The sequence below is a fragment of the Neodiprion pinetum genome, chromosome 5, assembly GCF_021155775.2.
Source record: "Neodiprion pinetum isolate iyNeoPine1 chromosome 5, iyNeoPine1.2, whole genome shotgun sequence".
NCBI classification, from domain to species: Eukaryota; Metazoa; Arthropoda; class Insecta; order Hymenoptera; family Diprionidae; genus Neodiprion; species Neodiprion pinetum.
The window spans coordinates 32520914-32541820 of NC_060236.1; the positions used below are offsets into that span (position 1 = coordinate 32520914).

Sequence of the window (20907 nt, forward strand, 5' to 3'; positions counted from 1 at the left end):
ATGACTCGATGATTGCTCTAGGTGAAAATATGAAATTCTACCGGGCGAGATTTTATCTAGGGGAATTTTGTCAATGGGGAATTTTTTCTGGGGAAATTTTTAAAAATCATATTGCGGGCGGTTGCCTCACCGCGGATCGAAATTTGACGATGATTTCGCGGGGAGCATATTAATCGCATACGCTGCATCTATACGGAGTTACGAGGGTGGAAGAAACGGACCGTGACACAAGACAAGGTCGAGAACAATACGGTCCATATAGCTTCTGCAGCCTTTACTGATGCGAACAATTCCACCTGGTCCCTCGTACCTTCTCTCTCTCTCTCTCTCTCTCTCTCTCTCTCTCTCTCTCTCTCTCTCTCTCTCTGTCTGTCTTTCACTTCTCAAATTATATCCGCCGTCCAGGTAGAAGAGAAGCTTTGCACCTCCCCTCCCCCTCCCCCCTCTTTTTTCCGCCCCCTGCGCCATAATCTCGACAAACTTTTCGCGTAATCCTCTCTTCTCCCTTTCACTCTCTCTCTTTCTCCGTCTCGCTTTCGCCCTCTCAACTGACCCGACCAATTCATTCCTTACTAAGAGCACCGCGAGTACAGGTTAGGTTAACTACGTTATTATACATTGTGCCTTGGTACATATTTAGCTCGTGAAATACATTATGCAAAATACGGAACGGATTCGGTACGGTGGAAAAACGAATAAGAATTAGGCATGAAAACGTATATGCAAGAAGGAACTCGCGGATCGGGTTCGAGGTGTTTGGAGTGTGGATGAAAAAGAAAAGAAAAAAAAATGATTCGTCTTCGAAAATCTCGCGGTTTACATACATCAGCCCACACGATAGATGGCGTGACCAGATGTTAGGGGGTTTATAATTTTCGTTGACAAACGACGTTGCTGCTGCTGCTGCTAATGCCTTCGGGTCACTCGCAGTCGGTGAACGAGGCAAGGCGAGCCTACGTAAGAAGCACCTGTCGCAGGAGACACGGACAAGCGATTAGGCTTGTCATTACTGGCTGCGTGACGCGATCAGGTTTGCACGTCGTCCGCCATTTATGCTACCGCTGACGGTATTCGATGATAATAACGACGGCTATGATCCGGTGACGTGATAATCCCTGGCGACAATGATTTTTATTACAAGATTTTCCACGAATTTTATAAGCGAAATTTCGATATCTCGTACAATATTGTGCGCAAAAAATTGCTTTCCAAAAATATTGAAAGTATCCTGAGTTTCTCCCAAACGCTTGTAGATTTTTATGAAAATTTGTATTTTTTTCTTTTTTTTTCTTTTTTTTATGAGAAAAAAATGCCACGTCCTCCAGATTTAACATTCCTTTTCCATAGTCTTATATAGTCACTTTACACCCCGCATTCTCTCCTTATCTTCACAGAGTCAGCAGGTTCGTCTCTGTGCTGCAACTAGCGAGTCTTTCATAATACAATCCTCTAAACTTTTCGCTCCCACCCTCTCTAGCTTTGGCGCAAGTCATTTCTAATTCTATCTCTCCATCTCTATCCAAGCCCTTTTCCCAAACCGACTCCTTCACATTGACCACTTTCACAATTCAATTATTCGATCATTAGCAATGAAACAATTATACCATTTAAATCGACTACCTCGCTTAAAATCGATCCCTTCTTTCTTCTGTTATTTCCTGCATTGGGATTAGTTGCACGTAAAATAGCTAATTAGGTTTCGGTTACAGCTCCTCAAAGTCTACGAGTTTTATCCCTGTAACAAAAACTACAAACCTATAAAAATTTTTTAAGAAAATTAACAATTCTTTACGAAAAATTATGCGCGTATTGTCCATTTCTGTAAAAATTCGTAGTAGATAATAGAAATTTTCACCAGGGAAGGGAATCGGGATCCTAATAAACGACTAAATAAATAATTCTGAGAACAAGTATCAGTAAAAAAGAAAAACAGAGAAAAGGTCTTCAAAATTGATAAAAAAAAAAAAAAAAAACCTAGTGATCGAGATTCGAGAATCGAAATTACATTATCAGATCACGTTACCAGTCAAAATGTAATTCAAAGCGTAAAACTTATTGTTAGAGTGCAGCTGAGATCTTGGGATGCGTTTTTCGCGTCGAGTCGCCGCTCTTTAACGATTTATTTTACTCTATGGCGGAACGTTTTTCGCTCGGTAAAGGTGATTCAAAAGTTCGCCCGAATCAAGGGCTCGGATTCCAGCTTCGAGAATAAAAATTACATCATCATATTCCAGATTCGAGAATAAAAATGACATCATCGTATCAGGTTACCAGTCAAAATGTAATTCAAAGCGTAAAACTTATTGTTAGAGTGCAGCTGAGATCTTGGGACGCGTTTTTCGCGTCGTGTCGCCGCTCTTTAACGATTTATTCTATTCTATGGCGGAACGTTTTTCGCTCGGTAAAGGTGATTCAAAAGTTTGCCCGAGTCAAGGGCTCGGATTCCAGCTGACCGATGTGTACACCTACAAGGTGGTTCGTCCGGACTACAAACGAGATATTTCCACCTCACCTCGCAGGGCAGCCCCTGCATCACCGCGTTGCAGCTCGTCGACCCTTCTGAAACGAAATACCAGCCACTCCGCTGCCACGCATTCTCGACACCTTAATAACACCGTCGCCTGCTGCAGCTTTGTGAGCGGCGTTTGTCCCCACCGTGTGTTTGTAATACCATTGTCGTTGTATTATTTCTTGTTTTCTTTTTTTTTTTTTCTATTCTTTATATCTTTTACTTTTTCATTCGACGCTTTTCCGTTTGCTGTTATTGTTACTCAATATAACACGCCCTCATTGTCAACCCCAAAAACTCCCCCTGTGTATGTATGCACTAGGATTATTCACCCTGTTTGTATGCATACACGCATATCACAATACATATATATATATATATATATTGCGACACGCAACGCAGCTGAAATATCGACGCCGCCATCTTGATCATAGTCCCTGAAATACGAGGACTCTTTCGAATCTTGCAAACGGTCAAACGGCTCAAATATCCTATCAAATCGCACCAGCTAATACTCAAAATCTTTCGGAATTTCACGTAGAATCAGACTCGAGTTTCTTCCGAATGAATAGATGTGCGGAAAGCGTCTAAATTTATGGTGAAACAATAAGTGTCCGACGATTTTTGGTCACGTTAATTTTTCAACGGATCGCAAGGCGCGCGAGACGATTTCGTTCGAACCACTGCGCGGTTACATTCCGTCGAATTATGATAACGTGTAAAATGAAATGTAGGACAAAAAGGTGTATTCTATTACAGTGAGCATGATAATAACGACTGTGAATTTGATATTATATATCTACCGCCAGAAGGCGTCCGCGGATCGTGGCGCGCATGAATACTTAACAGTGACTTACACATCAGTACGTAGGTACTGCTTGGGAGGAAAACGCTTTTGCAGCAAAGTTAACAATACAAGTTATACACGGGATAAAATTCGCTCAACATGCACGCTCGCTGCGTCTGCTCGGTAGAAACACACACACGAAAAGAGCCGTGAACGCTGTTCTAGGTAACCAAAGACTCTCTGCCGTGTCTATATATCTACATATGTATGTACAAACATGCCTACATATATGTATATACACACACATATATATATATATATATGTATAGACGGGCGTACGTTCAGAGTAAGGTTAATTATTTAAATTTCGCTTTGCTCGCCTGCAACTCCTGCCTCTATACTCTCGCCGCTAGTTGCACACGTTTCCCACTCGAGCTATCTCAATGTATGTACTGTACCTGCATACATACAATGCACATCACTACATTTCAATCAGCTTCCAAATCCGGCGAGGATTCAAATTATAACGGTTTTTAAAACGCGGTTAAAAGTAAAATATAAATTAACTATATTGTCTTATTATTTTTTTTACATTTTCGACTTTCTCATACTCAATTTAGTCTGCGGAGGTAGACTTTTCGTTCACGGTAATGAGAAAAAAAGAAGAAGTTCACGACGTTCCAATTATATATATATATATACCTATATCGGTATCAGCTGACCTTTGTTAGACGGTAATTTTTATCATCTACATACGGGAGGGATTATCACATTATGTTATATAGGTTTTTACAGATAGAGAAACGTCAGGCTTGGAATAGGATGTGACGGATTTGGAGATCGCGGATCGGAAGCGAAAAGGGGTAATAAATAGTGCCAGATCCGATATATACGGAACGCGGTCTGCGCTGAAATCTGCTACAGTGACTGTATCTTCCAGTTGTGATCTACGCAGAGCGATAATTCTCACCGCGACGTATACTTTACGTATAGGTGCCTGCGTATATCCTGCAACACATACAAATATGTGTATATACATATATATGGGTCATTCCACGCCAACTCAGTAAACCATTCGACCATGACATATTTTAATTTCACCAAGGATTTTTCCCATACGTTAACAGTGCGAACCCTGAAAAAACTTGCGCAAAAACAAATGTTCAAATTTTTTTCAATAACTCGTGTTTACCGTCGAATGGGTACGAAGATAAAAAAAAAAATTATTCAAAATAAATTGAAGAACAAAAAAAAAACAAAAAAAAAAAAAACGAGGTCCCACTCCAAATCTTGCGGGAACATGTTTAATTTCGGAAAACCGTGTGTTCTTTTCTTTTTTTGCTTTTTGTCTCACAAAATCGTGGGGTAAAAACTGGTGAAAGTTTTTCAGAGGTCGTACCAACGTGTGGGAAAAAAAAAATCCTTGGCGAAATTAAGAAATGTCATGGTCAACCCTTTACCGAGGCGGTGTGGAACGCCCCATATATATACATACTTTCATGTACCGTACACGAGTTATACATTTCGACCTGCAGTTTCGGAACGTTTGAGAGTCCTGCAGCAGGTTCAGCCCGACGCTCCAGGCTTCCGTGTCTAGTATGCACGATGCCTATGGGTCTACATTGCTTCGTATATCTATATTTTCGAAACGACGTCGATCTCGTACCGCATGCACCCTGAACTGGGGCTGCAGGGCATCTATGGAAAAAAATAAATAAAACATAAAAAAAAAAAAAAAATACACACATTCATACATACATACACATATATATATATTGTAAAAATAAATATGTGAAGAGAATTTCACAGTTTTACTATCAGCTGCAGATGTTGCCCTGGAAAGATAAACTGCTCCAAACTACCGTGTTTGTGTGTTTTATGTTATTTTTCTTTTTTTTTTCTTTTTTTTTTTTTTCTTTCATTCCATTATTTCTTTAGTCTGTTTATTTTACTTCTTACAGAGAGAGAGAGAGAGAGAGAGAGAGAGAGAGAGAGAGAGGGGGGGGGGGGGGGATATGAGGTACAGTATCCTAGACAATTTGATGTCGGTGTAAAAATTCCACCTACACCAAATGTTTCGTAGGTTATATTTTGGAATTCATTTTTACCAATATCATACACCCGGTATACTTATGAAGCTACACTTGCAAGTTGCAAGTACCGATCGCGTACCGATTCGATGGTTTGTATGTGTTACATACACGCTTATCCGATGCACACAGATATAGGTGGAAAACCATTCTGTAGGTAATTTTGTAACAGCTGCGGTTTAAGCAACCCCCCGCGTTTTTTTTTTTTTTTAAGCTGCACGCTCGATCTATTCCGTTCGAATCAGGGGTTACTTAGCCGCGTACTTTCCGCGTCGTCAAATCCGGATCATGGGAAGCGGGAAGATACAGAGTTCCGATCGCACGGGGATAAAACAGAATTTTCTTAACGAAAATTCGGCGCGTACGTGTAAAAAGTGAAGAAGACTCCAGACTCGTTTTTTTTTTTTTTTTTTGCACTTCCGGCACTAGATTTCGAATCGAAGTTTCAAATAATAAAAAAGTTTGATCGACCGAGGTAAGCTCAGTGAAAGAAACGGAAAAAAAAAATAAATAAAAAAAGTAACGAGCTTACACGCAGTCGGGATTTTACAAAAATCGATTTTGCTATTTTTTTTTTTTTTCTCTCTCATGTTTTTAATTCATTTTCAAGCATGTGCACAAAAAATTTCATGCGGATCCGACAAATATTCTCCAAGTTACGCGCGCCACATTTGCAAAAGTTCCCCGGGAGCGTTTGAAAGTGCTTTTGAAACTTTGAACGTGTTTTCCTCAAAACTATAGTTTCAATGCCGGTGAGCAAGATTTTTCCGAAACGGCTGAAGCGATGAGTATCAAATTTTTGCCACATGTTTTATGAATATATTTTTCATCCCTTGAGTGCGGGTTTTTTTTCTCGCTGGTTAATATTTTTGCATTTTACAAAGAAATGAAGGCGCAAATTTTTTCTGAATATTCAATTCGATTTTTTTTTTTGTTTTCTTCTTCTCTCTTGAGAAGCCGCTGTTTTGTTAAAAATCAATATTCCACTAGTTTCTACGATTAAATAACAGACAATAACTTATATCAACTAAATCCTTTTTCGTTTCGTTCGTTTCCAATTTCAATTTTGGCTCACCGTATGACGACGTTTTTTTTTTCTATAGGTTCTCCCAGAAATCGTTTGTAGCAACTTGAAAGATCAATATCTTATACAAAAAAAAAAAAAAAAATATCCGAAAGAAGTTTAATATTTTTACATCAATAAATTGAAACGTGTCTGTTGGTGAAAAATCCTTGATAAATCGTTTTTTTTTTTTTTTTTTTTTCGGCTTCCTGACTGTGTAATAATCTCTCAAAGACGTTCAGCATCGTGTAACCGAAATATGTCATGCTTAGAAGACAAAAAAGAAAAAACATGAATCAGAGCTTTGAATGAGACACCTGTGATCTACTCAACGATATTTTTATTTAGTTTCATAATACGTCTACAGTTGTACCGCATCGATTATCCTTTCCCGATGAGCCCGCCAATTAAAACAGAATGCTTTCGTCGTGCGTGTTGGATTTGCGGTGATCTCTCGGATGGACAACCCTTGCAGCATCGCACAAGCTTTGGCTCCGCTGCATTTCCTCACCCCAAACACTCATGAATATATTCAAGCCAATACAAGCCTCTGTATCCCATCCTATCCTATCTCGTTCGCTTTCCTATTGCTGTGTATCTGAAGCCAGTAACAGTAGACCGAAGCAGATCTAGTGCAGGTATCGAATCCTTGTCAAAAGAAATAGTAAAGAGAAGGCGAAGAAGGCGGAAATTCAAGCATAAAAAAGGATATCCAATCGATCATTTTTATGCTAACCTGATTTATTTTTCGTTGTTTTTTGATTTTCAGTTGGTTCTTTTTGTTTTTTTTTTAATTTTTTTTTCTTCAATTTTTGCAAAATTTTATTCTAACCACGACCTGTTGAATAAATTTTATTACGAGATTCGTCGGAATTTCGTTGATGTTCTATGAAAAATATTTTATCGATCATTCGTTATAACTGAATAAGATAGCGAAAATAAAACATTTTGTTAATTTCGAAATTTTAATCCTCCATTAGCGAATGATTGATTAAAAATGAGAAAGTTTTCATCGTTAGTTATCGCCTTTGGATCGTGACGTTTGGAAAGTTGCTGAATACCTTCTAGGATATATTCGAAAATCTGATACATTGTTATATGCGGGTTGAAAAAAAAAAAAAAAAAAAAAAATAGTTGTTCATCTACCTATAAACGGAGCAGCGTGTCGGTAGCAGAAAGTTCATTAAATTCCGGAAGTCAAAATCAATTAACGGTAATCAAAGCGTCGGTAATGAGTAAAAGGCACTAGTCGACCTATAATCGAAATTTAATCTTCGCAAATGCGAGAGAGAGAGAGAGAGAGAGAGAGAGAGAGAGAGAGAGAGAGAGAAGAGATCAGCAGCCGGGTGACAGGATACTTGACGGATTTTAATTAATATATAATACACCCGTGTATCTGTGCGCATAATATCCAAGTATAATACACTTGATTAAAGCTTTATTATATATATATACATATATACATATATACACTCGAGCCTCCAGTATTGTGCAGTTTAATTACGCAGCTATACGCGTTCGCCCGCGTTATCTGCAAACGCAGAAGGTCCTATACTCTATTGTACTGTGTCATATTACACATATATACACGTAATATATATACATATATATATATATATATATATATGTGTGTGTAATATATTTGCAGCTAGCGCTCTGTCACCCTGATTTTCTCTGCAAAATGTGCACAATTGCCGAAAGAATGGAAGAGAAAAAGAAAAAAAGGAAGTTATCCTTGCAGCGGAATTAAGCATGGACGCGAGGATAAGAGATGGGAATTAAAAAATTTTCTTATTAACTGCAGTTTTTTAAAATCACATTAGATTGGGGTGGATACAAAGTCACCAAAGAAAAAAAAAATAAAAAAAAAATATGCAGTAGATTGTGTGCAAGTATGAAAAAGAATAAAAAAGGCTACAATTATTGCTGCGAAGAAGAACAATAACGCACAAATGAAACTTTGTCAAAGTATTTTTTTGCAACAATGTATACAAAGCAGGTCGACAAAATACATTTTTTTTTCTTCTCATTGCCGAGTTTCTTATATTTGAACGAATGAATTTTGATTGTATACATCGGATAATAAACAATATCTGCAATTGTTGCTTATAAAGTTTGATGAATAAGTCTTGAAGTTTCTGGTTGGTACTATATACATATAAGCAGCAGATAACAGCTTGTTGAAATAAAAGGCAAACTTAATCTGATGAAAAATTTTTTTCTTTTATTAGGCTTCGCACGAATGGACGAATCTAATTGTAAGTTAAATGTGCATTTAATCACGTAAGTGTCTCTCGGTTTGAAGCTTGCACAAAAGATGATTTTGTAACCCCGAAACACAAAGTTATCCATCACATCACGCTAATGTTATATTTCACGTATGATCCAATCATTTGGTTAGCGCACGTTGACGTTTAAAAAAATCGAGCAGTGCTTTTTCTTCCGAATTTATTTGCAACTATCGATAATTCAAACTAAAAACTTATTTTTAGCAAAATAAATTACAGCCTATGTTACTAAGGGATAGTTTAGCTTTCTATTAGTGAAGAAATTTTTAAAATCGCTTCAGTTGTTCCCGAGATTATCCCCTACATACATACATATAAACAAACAATATCACATTACGTAACAAGGTAATAAAGTTGACTTTTATTCCTGTGTTACATATAGGACTTTATTTCCGACTCAACTCTGGCCGCAACATTTATTTGAAAATTGGGACCTTTAGATCTGCGGGAAATATCAGCTCATATTTCCCGCTGATCTGGATTTGCGGGAAATATCAGCTCATATTTCCCGCTGTTTCAGATTTGCGGGAAATATGATCTAATATTTCCCGCAAATACATTTTAGTGAAAAATATGCTACTTTTATCCCACTTTTTAGGTCTAAAAAGTTAACTTTATGGTTAAGCCGGGAATAAACAACCTTTATCTCTTTATAATATTAGTATGTATAGATACGGATGATTGAAATCCCCGGTTCGCCAAGTTATCATCGAGGTGTGACCAATTTTGACAGCTCAGGTTCTCGTGATTTACACTCGCGCATGCTAAAGGGGTACCTTATACCTGTACATTAAACTCCATATGGTACGAGAGGTGTGAGAAAAACGTTGTTGCGAACAATTTATACCTCGTGTATCACTACACAGCTGAACACCGTACTATATCTTCCTGCGTTAAGTCCTTGTCTAGTCTTATAGCGCAGTATGGTGTAGGTACATGTTGTCCTGACAGTGTGAACCTGGACGGTTTTCACACTGGCTTTGGTGCAGCTAAATATTAGGTAGGATCCTTTCACTGTCTGTTATCTACGCGTATAATTATACACCTACCAAACGTTCATCTTTGATCCCCGAAAAACACGAGTAAGGCCAGTCTATTAGAAGCAATATTTCAAACTCATAGGAGACGGACCGTGCCGGACGTAAAGAGTTCTTATGGCATATGTTCACCCCACCGAAGCGGACTTCGTAACTCGACGTAACAACACGCAGTGTTCGTGTGGATTTCGTGCAATGCATGGATTAGCTTCATTCAATTATAATATCGAATTTCAAGTTTAGGGCTCTTCGGGCCGTTCCGAACTTCGTAACTTAAAAAACACACGAGGTTTCAAAATTGTTGATTATTTTTTTTTCTTTTACAAATATAAAGTATATTTCAATCCACCGATCATAATTATAATTATACTCGAGGAATTTGTAAACTTCCGACTACTTTCAACGTCTCAATTATCGACGTACCATGCAGTCACATTCAACTCGCAAGGCTAGATTTGCTTCTGGACGATAAAATAGTCATAAAACGCTTCATATATTTTAAAATCGTGACGTGAACAGCTAAGTTTCAAAATTTTATGTCCAGTACAGAGTTTACACAACGATAACTCGTACAAAAGTTCATAGGCATCCGTGCGTGATATACCGAGTACATATATATACATGTATAGAATCGGAAAGAGTATAAATTCCTCCGGCCAATTTCCATCACCAAAAACTGTCCAATAACACGTTCTAGTGATACATAGTATGTATACACATGTACATATAATCGTATATATTCGTAGGATAAGCAGATGTATTTAAATTATCGAAGCTTCGATAAGTCGCCATTTTGAAGTCGAACATGCCGCAGAAGCCCCACAGAATGACCGAATTTAGATTCGAATTAATCCCCGCGTATACACGAAGTGAAAATAACGAAGTTTAAATTCACGTATACCAACCACTACGTGCAAGTCTACACTTAATTACACGCCTACGCGGTATTAGCGCACGTTCGTAATATGATAAATAACATAAATATCACAGTCTAAAACGATGATTAACATAATTCCTTGGTTAGCATAAGCATAAATACCCATATATACGCTATTATGACACGTGTACGTTCAGGCGTTAGAGGTTAGGTATAAGGTAAAACCGGCCGGTCAAGTAGTAGCCAACGGTCAACGGTTACCCGCACGCGGAATTGTCGCCGGTCCCAGAAGCCATCGCGGTTTGTAATCAGAGCTCTGTAACTGGATTAAAAATTACTCCCCTTACCTCACCGCCCACGCGCACCCTCGTTACACACTTACTCGTACCTCTTGTATACATACACGCATTCTTATACTTCACTGCCCCCATACGCGTAAACCTAACCTACCAACACCTTACTCCTCTTCCACTTCCTCTTTACAATATACCCGTCCCGTCGTTCCGTGCGCGTGATACCCCAACGTGTATAGGTTAAGTTATAAACGGAGCCCCATAGGACGCGGAGTTATTATTCTTGTTATACTACTCGCGGTGTCGTTACCACCTTATTATTATTATTATTATTATTATTATTATCAACACCATTGTTATTATTTTTATTAATATTATTAATAATAACGTCATTGTTGTTGTTGGCGGTTTTGTTGTTTCATTGAACCACGATACGAACCACTGCGTCATTGTTAAGTCTGTTTATGATAATCTACCCCTTCATCCGCAGCATGTATAGATCTCATCCTGACGTAATTATATACCTACCGTATTACATTAATCTTACGTGTTTACAAAACTGCGCTGGAAAAATTATCCAGTAGCGGTTTATTCGTTGGGTAATACAGATTATTATGTACATTCTAGGTTAGGATGTACGGGAATTGCGTAAAATATTATTGACAATTGTTATATCATGTGGGGTTGATTTTATATCCAGAGAATTATAAATATACCGACTTGTACGTGATGTAATAATAATAAGTTATATACTACGACTTTTTTTTTTTTTTTTCTTGTTTGTAATTTTAGAACTAAAGTTGAAACAGATACAACCAAGAAAGGTCATTAATCGGGACAGGGTCAGTAAACTGGTACACTTAACTTGGTATTTTTTTATACTCAGTAAACTGATCGTATAAAACAAATTCAGACATTGCGTGAATCGTTCTAAATTTTGCAAAAAAAAAAACCATCGATTTAAATGGAAGTCAATAATTTACACCATTTTCTCTCTCTCTCTCTCTCTCTCTCTCTCTCTTTCTCTCTATCGGTAACATCGATGGAATGTACATGCTCAATGACAGGACATTATCGAGAAATCTGTCGGAACGTTTGAAATTCGCTAACCAAAGAAAAAAGAAAAAAGAATCCGTTAGGATCAGACAGACAGGGCGGGAAGTTAAAACGGTACGTTTGTCCAACACCTCCCCTGCGATTTTCCTTTGACACGGTTCGTTCGAGAAAATCGAGTACCTCTATCGGGCAAGTTCCGAGAACATTGTTTCCATTTTCTTCGTTTTGACGTGGTCATCACAAGTAGTGGTTATAAAGGACCTTATTGTAGCATAGCGCTGTCCCGCTGCTCGTTAGCCATTGAGACCTAGAGAGTCTCAGGCTGCAGCAGTGCTAATTCGCTCACGGGTCATTCCCCTTCCTGGTATTCTCTGATTCCTTTTCCCCGGGTAGGATTTTTCCCAGGTCGTGCAGAGGGTCCGGGAAGGTCGGGGCGCCGAGGGATGATGGGAGGTAGGGAGAGGGAGGGAGGGCACGATGGCTCCCCAAGGGCTCCCTGTACCCGGGACTCCCTGACGCCGAGTGAGACGTCACGTACCCCAAAACGAATGTATTCCAACCGTGTCACGACTCTAGTGTCTACCGCCACTGCCGTCAATTGCACCCGACTGCACGGGGGGAATTTATATACACGTATTAACCCCCGTCCCCCTTTGAACCCCCCCCCCCCCCCTTGCCCACATCGTGTCACACCACGCACACACACACACGCAGACATACGCATACACATACTGAAACAAGAGTGATAACTTCATCAAACGTGACTTCGCCGCGCGGTTGGCTACGCTGCGCTTTACGCGAAAATAATAATAACAATAGTAATAATAACAATACCAAGGGGGACGATGAGGGTGAGAGGAAGTCGAATAAGGTCTTTTAAGAACGGAGAACGGATGTGGACGCCATAAGAATAATGAAAGTTTAGCTGTGAAGTGGTGAAGTAAAAGGGAGAACTAATCACTTATATGACCTGCAAAGGGCTGATCGTTAGTTGGAAGGAAAAGAAAGGGCGACGAGTTGATCATGCAGCTTCATATATATTCTGAAGCAGCAGCTTATATGGTGCAGCAGGCAGCTAATTGTAAGTGGGTAACAAATTGAAGGTACAAAGAGGTCTGTCGTCATCTCGTTTAATGCTATTGTTACACGTACGTTTACACACGTTATGTTACATACTATACACATACAAATGTGAAACATGATGCACATCGTGCTGGAGTGTTGTGTGTATGTATATATACCTCGACGCGTCAACGTCATGTGACGGAAAACATATTTATAGCGGTGTTAGCCATTCCGACGCCATGTTGAATCTGGCCATTGACCGGTGTGTGTTATGACGAGTTTCAAGAATCTTTGAAACAACTTTCCCAGACGAGGTTTTCCAAGCAGCAAAAGCTTCGCCACTTCCGCATGGAATTCGAATTGCTAAGGAAACTACGTGGTTTCGTTCAATCTGTGACAATGCCATTTGCTCTTATTACATGGTATAAAACATACTCTTAACCTAACTTTAAGAAGTTGGTACAGATTAGTTGGCGGGGATCGACACGGCGGATTGAATGATGTGATCAGACCTAGCCATCAAGTTTCCGAACACAGTTTCGGAAAAGGTCCTCATACTTAGTTCACGGTCAAACTCAAAGATCCTCGAATTCTTCGGTACGGAAGAATTTTTCGACTCTATGATCACACATCAAACGAGGTTAACCCTCTGGTCTACAGCTGGGTCATTAGTGATCCGGCGGCACCTTAAAAGTTACGGTCCTCCGAAGGTAATATTTCGTGTCTTTTTGTCTTCTTTATTAAATAACTATTTACTGAATGTAGATGTCGCATTTGTGTTTGCATATTCTTACTCAGGACATTCTGATAATTCCATTTAACTACCAGGATTATAAAAACAAATGATCTAAATCAGTTTTATAAGGAATAGAACTTTTAGGTCATAAATAACCCATGGCATTCGTAATAGTAGCGACGAAAAACGGTGTTGATCAGAGGGTTAAAGTTAGTAACGTTATCCTAACGAAACATTGGGGTGAAAATGAAAAAAAATCACTATATTCTTAATTTCACAATATTTTTTAAGGGACTAAGATTTCGAAATATGATCGTGTTTTGTTTTATTACGATTTACCGAACTTGAAACAATTCCGAAACATCAAAACTAACGGTTCTTCAATTCCTCGGCACGAATCGTTACTAACTTCAATACGACAGATCAAAGTTGCCACCATAACATCCCTCACAGTCTCGTGAAGGTAATATTTACATAGGCTATCGTCAAGTTCAACAAGACTGCAAACCCGGAAAGATCGCGATGTTCCAGATTCCAAAATCCATTGCATTTCTAGCAAGGCCGCGGCGACGTTGGAACTGGAAATAGAGAGAAGGGGGGGGGGGGGGGGGGAGGGCATCATCTAACGGTTCCTTATTTCCAGGGACGGTAAGAGACGGGAACCGGTAGTGTAAGCACTGAGCGGGCAGATAGGCAGATAGAAGCGTCAACCGCCTTCACGTACACCACCAATCCAAGCAGTGTGACAACCTTGATGGTTGTGTGTTGAATGCGGCCGCTTGGCGCTGCGAGTCGCGTCGGCGCTTCGCGGAGTAAAGAGCTACGGTAGGGAGGAAGGGGGGGGGGGGGGAGGGTAGAAAGGAGGAGATGATCGGTGGTGGGGAAAACCGGTGGCTTTGATCCCCACCGGGTTTTAGTTTCTCCGCCGACGCCGAAAGGGACGGATCGGGATCTGGCGCGCGCGTTTTAAGTGTGTGTCTTTCTGTCTCGCTCCAGTCTCTCTATCTCTTTTTCTCTTTCTCGTTCCGTTCTCGCTCCGCGGAGTCCACCACCGTCGGATTCACGGATAGGAACGACGGATATTTCGACGTAGGTAGAATTTCTACGCACAATCGAACAAGGCCCGGGAACGTGAGTGAATTAATAAGAGTGGCGAAAAAGTTATCGTGTTTTACGGTTTTACCTCCTGCGGGGAACACGGCGATTTCCATAACCGTAGGATAATTCGCAGCTGCTTCTTCGGCCGGCAAATGGCACGCCGTTTTTAATCAGTCATGGAAATACGCGAGGACACTACGCCGTCTTGACGATCGCGTTTGTACGATTGCTTACGATTTGGTTATCTCGACACGTTGGATAACGAGATATATGTACGATACGATGCGATACACGATATATTAGACGAAAAAGGGACGCTGATACCGCCTTTTCGAAACAAGGTGTATCGTTGTACCTGACGATCGATCTCTTTTATCGTACCTTGGTGGGTGCAGATTTAATAATCCTGCATTGTAAATCAGTGTGTGATTTTGTGTGTGTCCATGTGTGTGTTTCCTTCGATGATATTCGCCGTTTTCAACGTCATTTTTATTTCGCTTGTCAATGGTGTTGCGTATCAGTGAAATACGAGGAGCCCAGTGATCATCGACTAATCGCTAAGCTGCAACAGCAACGGGTGGAACAGATTTCTGCCAGTATTCAAAGAGCCTGCTGCGTGTGATTCAAAAGTTCCTCCGTAACGTCCAAGATAAATATGACAAATACGCTGTATATTGAATAAGAAGAAGAAGAAGAAAGAAAGAAAAATCGAGCTCCACGATATTCGAGTAATAAATAAATAATATTCAAATAATAAGCGCACGGTTTCGATCAAACGACATTCAAATTCTCACAAAACGCGCCCGAAACACGAAGCAATAAAGAGAATAGGAGAGGAAAAGCAACGCGGAGATCGAGATCGTCTAGCAATTATCGTAATTACAGCCCTGGAATACGTAAATCAAATTGAGATAGGCAACTGACGTGTATAAAAATTTGAAATATTTTGTGAGGTGTTGAGCAGGAGATAGTTCGTTTCGAATAAAGGATACAGTATAAAATATCTCTCAAGTGTTTTGTGCGTGCGGATCCGACCCTCTGCATCTCAGTGGAAGTGCTGCAGTTTTATACGTTCTCTTACTAGATATAAGATAGATTGATAGATACGTACGTTTGCTGTCCTGTCTATCTATCTAATCGTCATTTTTCGTTCGCGGATTTATGTTTCGCTGTTCATCAACTTGTGGTTCCTGTTGTTGTTTGTTGTTTTAGTTTATGATTGTGACAGTGAATTTTTATGGTTTCGTTTCCGTTCAATTGTTGTTGGTGTGTTCAACGTTTCATTGTTGTTCTGTTATATCTGGAGATTCTTCTTGAGTAACGGACTCAACGCCACGTCAACGATCGAGTGAGTTTTTGTTTCTTAAAATTCCTTAAAATATCCCAAACCTAAAATCTCGATTTGAATCCTAGGAATTTATCTTACTATCGATCGAATTTAGAATGAAAAGATTACGCACATATTCATAGATCGTTAAGTTATTGCAGTAAGAATTGAAGAGACGAATTTTCGGAGTAGTAGTTATCACAACACTTTGGAGCAAATGTCACGACTCTAGATAATATAATATTCCGCATTGATCAGGGTCAAGAAATCCGAAATCATGAAATATGGAACACATAATTACCGATTGACAATCCAAACAATATAAGAATCGTCGTTGAAAAGGAATTAGAAATGACTTCATGCCCTGGTGTAGTTTCTCTGATCTATGATAACTCATCGTTTGTTTCACGCGCTGATTTGTATTTGTTTTTCATCGACGTTTACCATTCCGCGCTGTCGATAAAAGCGATTAAAACGTAAAAACTGTTAAACGGACTTTCGCTCTATACGCATTACGTGTTCGATGACTGATGATTGACGCGCTGAAAAACATGCATCTCTACTACATCAAACGGTTGATAGAAACTTACAGATCTATAAAAATTGGTGTTGGTCAGAGCCGAATCGCGTCGTCTACCGTTTTTAATCAAAACTTTGCTCGTTAATAACAAACGATTTACGAACTAAGTTTGTAGAACAATTATTAACCATTATATTATACAGTTTTCTTGGTCGTGATGTGGTTATTAGCGATGTTCGAAATTTGAAATTCTCTTCCCCTTTCCAGGGTAGAATATAAATTTCTTCGAGGTATAAACTCGGCAATCATCAGCGTGAACACCTAGTTTCAACTACACAACTATAACGTTTGCTAATTTTAGTTTACCGGTATAATTTGATGACTCACTCACTTCTTGAGACTCGGGAACTTTGAATTCCCTGCTGCAACTCATATTCTAATGAAACACGCAGAGATCATTACAAATTATTCTACGTTCGCAGAATTTCTCTCTCTCTCTGTCTCTCTCTCTCTCTGTTGCTATTTCTCGTCACTTATTACATACGCCTTATTAAAAATTGGAGCGTTGCGAGGAGAAGATACATGTTAATAATTTATAAGTCAAACGAAAAACCGAATGCCATTATAAATCTTTTTTTTTATAGGTTTTTCGCCTCTCGCTATAAGAGAAAAGTCGTCTTCTCTTTTCGTCGCTTTTTCTGCACCCTTTTCACCCTCGTTAAATGATATAATTGATATTGACGTGGTAATTCTCCTCTCTGGTCGATTAACGTTACCTCGTTGTGTTTCTACCAGTGTTAATTTTTCCTCAAATCTCTTTCCTCCTTTTTTTCTTTCCCCTCTCTTTACCGTTGAAATTCTTTCACGTTCCGACGGTCAACATCAGTCATAAATCATGTAATTATTCTTGGCAATTAACAAACGACTTGGAACACTGGTATTTCATTAGTCCGAGTTGATTGTTGTTGTTTTTTTTATTCAAATATGTCTCCGATTTTGGGTCATCGCCATGTCGACGTGATCGATCTTATTGATTCCACGCTTTTTAGCACATCTCTGGAATTTTATCACATCTTACGTCCGAGAATGATCATCAGACAAGAGTTAGATGCGGAAGAAAACAGATGTAGGAAAGATCGTGTTTTTTAGACCTCGGTTCAGCCTGAAACATCGTCAATGATCTAAAAACATAGGCTAGACTCTAGTTGAGCCTAATAATGTCGAGGAGACGTTTAGTCAGGTCAGAAATGTGTGAAATTGAATACATAACGAAACGAAAATTAAACGGGACGACTAATGCTGGTCAATTTGAATCTGATTTAAAAAAAAAAAAAAACGTCTCGACACTGAATTTCAATTTTACAATCAAAACACTTTGTTAAGAACAAGGTCAGAAAAATTACATCGTTCCGTTACTGTTTTACCTGAAAACTCCGTATAGTTGGTCCGATTACTACAATTAGGAAATTTCTTATTTTATATTCGTAAATAAATTCCTCACAGATTGTCGTACCGATTTTTACATTCGGTTCGTTGCAAAATGATCGCGGATTTTTATTTTTAGAATTTCTTCTTTCAACCTGCCATTCCTAACGAGTGTAAATAAAAATAATTGACGATCAATCGAGGCGGAAAATTAGTTCTGAACTTCGAAGGCATAAAAAAAAAAACAAAAAAAAAAAACATATTAAAAACAATTTAAATCGCAATATCAATAATTGGTCTTTTGACCAATTCATTTGATTTTCGCGGAACTGACAAACGAGCATTAATCATCCAGTTGACGGTGACGATATCGTGCCGCTGGCTGATAAGCTTTATAAGCTCTGCCCAATCTACAACCGTACTTGCGGTTACTCGTCTGTTTGTGTAAAGAAAGATTTCTTTTTTATGCTTTATTATACGATTATCAGGCCGTTGCGGCTCCGCCCGCGAATATTTACTAAAAGCTTTCTGAAGGAAAATTATCACACGCGTCGAAATTGCTCTCGTGGACTTTTTTGCGGAGCTCATCATCGAAACGTTGTAAACTCTTGAATATTACTTTCATTTATCCGTAATCTGTAATCCCATTCCGACTTGGCTTACATATATGATCGTTGTACCTCTGAAACCACTGATCTGGCTGTATTGAAATATAGCCTAAATCTTAGCCAGACGTTGTGGCTATCCATAGAAAAAAAAAATAATCAAAATCGGTTCAATAGCGCCGGAGTTACAAGCGAACGAACATACGGACAGAAAGACAGAGATACGTTGATTTTCATATGTATGTAACGTACATGTTATGTACATTATACGTAGAGAAGAGGAAGAAGAGTTACGATTCACGTGTGTATCTTACACCCAACAACGACTGTGATACGTGGGCGAGTTGAGACATAACATACTTACGTCACGACAGGGTTGATGTGGGATGCAAATAATTATGTAAACAACGGACCGAACGAGTAGTTAGTCTGTAAACAAACCGACGCTTCTATCATCCAGAAGATAGTTAGACGGACAGAGAAATCGACATTTCGTTGGCGGGCTTGATTCAGTTTTATTCCAACAACCAACGATCATTACGAAGCTGAAGTAAGCAGCCAAATGTGTTGAACTTTTTTGGAAATAGATAAATGCGGTTCGGTTTTATCCTCATAATTTTATAAAAGTATTATTATACAGGAGGCTGAAGTTGGCAACGTTATTGCAATGATCAACGTTTTGGAAAATCGTTATTTCTTAACAGTTTGAGAAATGTCTGATATTCAGTCACTATAAACTTGCAAAACAGTAATTTTTCTACCCAATGTTTCAGCCTGATAAAGTATTCGGGATTCTTCGAGGTGTTTCACAAAGTTTTGATTTTCGGACTTCGCTGCCTTGTTCTAATTCGAATGAACAATGAAACGTTTAATTCTGACTGTTAGCTCCAGCCTCGTCGATTAATCTCACATCAAAGAACTCCGGAGAAAAAGATTATGATTAGCTACAGATCGAATGGTAAAAGAATCTTCTTCTCATGCTGCTGCAGATAAGTTAGGAATCTTGATTTCAAGTGAGGTTGCAATTAACGAGGCTGAAGTTAGTGAAAAAACGAAACATGATGGAAAAATTCATTATCGTTTAATTCTAGAATGACCTTCAAAGAGTTGGCTTTACAAAATATGTATGATGGCTATGTTTTGTTTATTACTGTTCACTAAATTTCAGACAATTCCAAAATTGCGCGGTAACGATTTCTTCTAAACATATCATCGCATCGTTACAGCAACGTCACCAACTTCAACATCGTGGAAGTTAAATAAGCCCGCGAATTGTAACGAAACGATGAAAAAAAAAAATCAAATCCACCATTTCTAACCTTGAAATATTGCGAGGATGAAGTTAGTAACGTTTTCAGTAACGGATGCATGCTCAGGAAAAATCGTTACTTACTTCGCAGATTTATGATTGTCCGAACTTTAGTAAATCATGATAACGATGACGAACGAAACATAAATCATAGGTATATTTTGAAAAGGCAACTCCTTGAAGATAATTCAGTAATTGCACAATACCGATTTTCCCCCAAGCCGTTTCGTTACGTAAATGTTACCAACTTCAGGCTCGTGAAATAACTTGCGTTTAAAAATTAATATATCAGTATTTTTCACTCAAGTTGAAGACAATTTGCGTAATACAAGATTATTATCTCAAAACTAATTGCGAACTTTAACCTCATCACGATTCCGTAATCAAAGATCGAGGCTAAATTCAGTAACGTTAACGTAACGAAAAATTATTATTATTATTTTTTTTTTTATTAGCTTCCAGTGACCTTGAAGTATCTAGTCAAGTTTTTAACATATCAATAAAATTTCTGCCTCATTACGATTTAATGAATTTTCGACATTACTTTGCAATTTTTCGAAATAACGGTTTTTCCGAAACGTTAACCATTACAATGTAAGGTTACTAACTTCAGCCTCATATCAAAGAAGCAAACTTCTCACACGCATTTTAGCAATGTATACATATTATTATAATATATATTAGGGTGGTCCAACATTTAGAATGTTGACGAATTTATTCCGGATCATCCCAGCAGATCAACTGTAAATAATTCAAAAACAATTAACAATTTTTTTCAGATTTTTGTATCAACTGTAACCCGTGCCTGTAAGAGGAAGAATT

At 38.7% G+C, this 20907-nt stretch overlaps 1 protein-coding gene across 8 annotated transcripts in view; it reads left to right on the forward strand.

Annotated features, from left to right (window-relative positions):
• The window catches only part of LOC124218570 (Calcium-independent receptor for alpha-latrotoxin), a 247395-nt gene that overhangs the window by 136049 nt on the left and 90439 nt on the right, over positions 1-20907 (forward strand). For 6 of the 8 annotated variants that reach the window (XM_046625131.2, XM_046625128.2, XM_046625133.2 and 3 more), the window contains exon 1: positions 14739-16247. The exons of the other annotated variants lie outside the window; for them this stretch is intronic. The gene's annotated coding sequence lies outside the window, so the exon portion shown is untranslated. Of the gene's footprint in view, positions 1-14738; positions 16248-20907 lie in introns of those variants that run through there. 8 annotated transcript variants of the gene reach the window in all.